We start from the raw sequence: 3,355 nt of genomic DNA on the forward strand, positions 1-3,355 counted from the left end.
TAAATGTTGATATATTTTTGAATGTTAATTTATAGGTTATTTGTATACTCGGGGGGAAAAAGTGGCTAGTGAGCAGAGTTGGCCAAGGGAAAACAGATCAACTGAGGGGTAGGTTGTGGGTACCCCATGTATACCCTCAATAAAGTATCTTACTCCCCCCACAGTGTACAGACCCTGCTGGGAAAGACGGATTGCCAAGCTATTGCAAAGACATTTCAAACACCCCAAGACACGCTGTCTCAAAGTAACTCGGGAGATAAAGCCCCTGTCCTTTAGTTCTCTTCAAAAGTTTTAAATATTTTCATGGCCTCTGCTTTATCCATCTTTAAACCAATTAAGGGCATTTTTTTTTTTTTGAGCATTCATTCGTTTCCCAAGACACTGCAATGAAATAGCTATATCCTTATTCAGCAGTACCTCGGAAGAAAGCGTCATTTATTATAGCACCAGACTGGACTAAGGAAATCGAGAACTTTGGGCTAAATTTAACTCTTTCTCTAGCTTACTGAGTACTTTCCTCTTTATTTTTTTTTCATTCACAAACTATTTACTTGATGCCTACTGTGTGCCAGGCTCAATTCTAGGTGCTGTGTCTCTAGGAATGAAAGAGAGAAGGTTCTTACATTCATTCAATACATTCTTACAATACATTCAAGGGAAACAATTCCAGACAGAGACGAGTGCTAGAAAAAAAATAAACAGGGTAATAGAATTCAGTGATTGGGAGCAGGATAGAAGGGAGCGGAGGGAAAGACCTATTTTAGTGAGGGAAGAGCTCCAGGAGGTGGTGACAGCTCAGTGGAGATCTGAGTGTTAAGCAAAAATCTGAGGGAAAAGCTGCCCAGGCCTAGGAAACAAATACAAAGGCTGTGAGTGGTAAAAACTCACAGCTAAAGGAAGGCCCGTGCGGCCAGAGGTGAATGAAAGGGAGAAAGTGGGTAAAGACGAGGTAGGAGAGGTGACAGGGGCTAGAGAACCTAGGGCTTTGCATGCTTTGGGAAGGAATGGAAATTTCAATTACAGTAAGATGAGATGAATGCATTAAAAAATGTGATATGTACCAGGGGTGCCAAAAAAATGTGTACAAGCGGACACTGGTCAGCGTGCTCAGGCAGTAGTTCTCCGGAATCAGAAGTGTCTGGACGCTGATGGGAACCACTCTGAGCACCTCTTGTGATGGCAGAAGTCAAATGTGACTTGTATTCATCTTTTGTTATCGGTATGTATTGAGTACTACAATTTTAATAGTTTGCGTTTCTTAAACTGTGAATACATTTTTTGGCACCCTCTGTATATAATGGATTAATATTCATATTCATCCGTAAAAAAGAATGAAATCTTGCTATTTGCAACAACATGGGTGGACCTTGAAGGCATGCTAAGTCAAACAAGTCAGAGCAAGACAAGTATAATATGACGTCACTTGTATGTGGAATCGAAGAAAACAAGCTCATAGATACAGAACACAGATTGGTGGTTGGGGTGGAGGTGGGGGACAAATGGGTACAGGAAGTCAAAAGGAGAACTTCCACTTATAGAAGAAAGGACATACAGCATGGTAACTATAGTTGGTACCGTATTGCAAGTCTGAAAGTTAATAATAGATCTTAAAAGTTCTCATCACAAGGAAAGAAAATCTGTTAACTATATATGGTAAGGGATGTTAGCTAGACTTATTGTGATCATTTTGTGATACAAATACTGAATCATGTTATACACGTGAAAACTGAAATGTTGTATATCAATTATACCTCAATCTTAAAAATGTGAGATGAGAGACCACTGGGGGGGGTTTTAAGCAGGAACTAAGCCAGCTTAACCATGGCACAGACTTACTGAGGACTAAGAATATGAAGGATGTTACACCGAGAATGATCAGATTTTCTCTCGAAAGGGGCTTCAAGGACTAGGGTCACCTTGGGGCCAAACAGTAATGAACTGGCTGATCCTTAGCACCTCCCCTGGCCCAATCCCCTGGTACTGGAATCCCCTGGACAGTGCCATGAACTTACTACACCTACAAATTGACTGTTCCAGACAGAGGTGGATATTCAAGTCTTCCTTATACTCAGCCAAGATAAGAGTCCTTGGGACATTTCCTCACTGCCTCCATATACCCTTCTGTGCTCTACCAAAAGCTGTTATACTCCAAGAATTCTCTTCTCAGGCAGGTCAGGACCAGTTTTCTTCAGTTACTCATCTGACTTTAAACTTTTTATTACGGAAAATCTCAAATGTCCATGAAAGTGGAGAACAGTGTTAACAAATCTGTATACTCATGCCCAGCTTCAATAACAACCAACTCATGATCCATTTTGTTTCCATCTGACATTTGGATTTCCTTGACCAACTGGTCATTACATTCGTCTTACGGGTGTGGGCTGGCCAGCTCAGAACACCCGCAGCTCACTCGAGACTGCCCATTTCTCATACAGCCTAATGGTCCTACTACATTTGTGGTAGCCATATTGTCTCCTCATAATGTGAATTCAATTGCCTCTAACTCTCCCATCAGAACTTGTGCAATGGAGTTTTTGAACCCAAGTGAGGGAATTTATGTTTGATCCCTGTGGCTTTCATCTTATCGGATTCAGGCTATCATGATCTTTTTGGATCTCAACTCTAATATTCACTATCCTTCCCAGCTTTTGAGACACCTGTAAATTTTGAAAAGAAATGAAAGCCATGTCTACCCTCTCTGAGGTTAAAAAGAATATGAACATAGATACGAATAAATTAGAAAAAGAGTTTAGAGCCAGGAAGGATCACACAAAACCTTTAAACAGGGTAACAGAATTCAGTGATAGGAGCAGGACAGAAGGGAAGGAAAGACCTATTTTAGTCACTCCAGGAGGTGGTGACAGCTCAGTGGAGAGCTAAGTGATAAGCAAAAGATCTGAAGGGAAAACTCTCCAGGCTTTATCCTACATATGAGGAACCTGAGGTCCAGGGAGTCTGTGTCTGGTTCAAGGCCATAGTTAGGTAAAGGCAGGTCAGGCTAGAGCCTAGGCCTCGTGCTCACTGCCTCCCCGCCACCCCGCCTCTCTGTCCTCAGGGGGAGGTGCTCGGTGAGAGAAATGCTGCTTCTCACCAGCCATGCTGGTGTCTGTGGGTCACTGCAAATTGATTTCTTGTCAACTACCAACAATAACCCACTCGCTTGGCAAATAATTATCAGATGTTGCTCTCTGCCAACCCCCACTAACCTCAATTACTTTCCAAGTTTCTCCCACATTCAGAGATTAGGTTGGAAATCATTTTTCTCCGCTCTGTTTTAATCAATTCCTGCAGTATATAGGGCTGTGACTGAATTAGAGTTCGTGATGTCAAAAATGTTCATGAACAATAAAGGATT

This window comes from Rhinolophus hipposideros (genome assembly GCF_964194185.1).
Source record: "Rhinolophus hipposideros genome assembly, chromosome: 25".
NCBI classification, from domain to species: Eukaryota; Metazoa; Chordata; class Mammalia; order Chiroptera; family Rhinolophidae; genus Rhinolophus; species Rhinolophus hipposideros.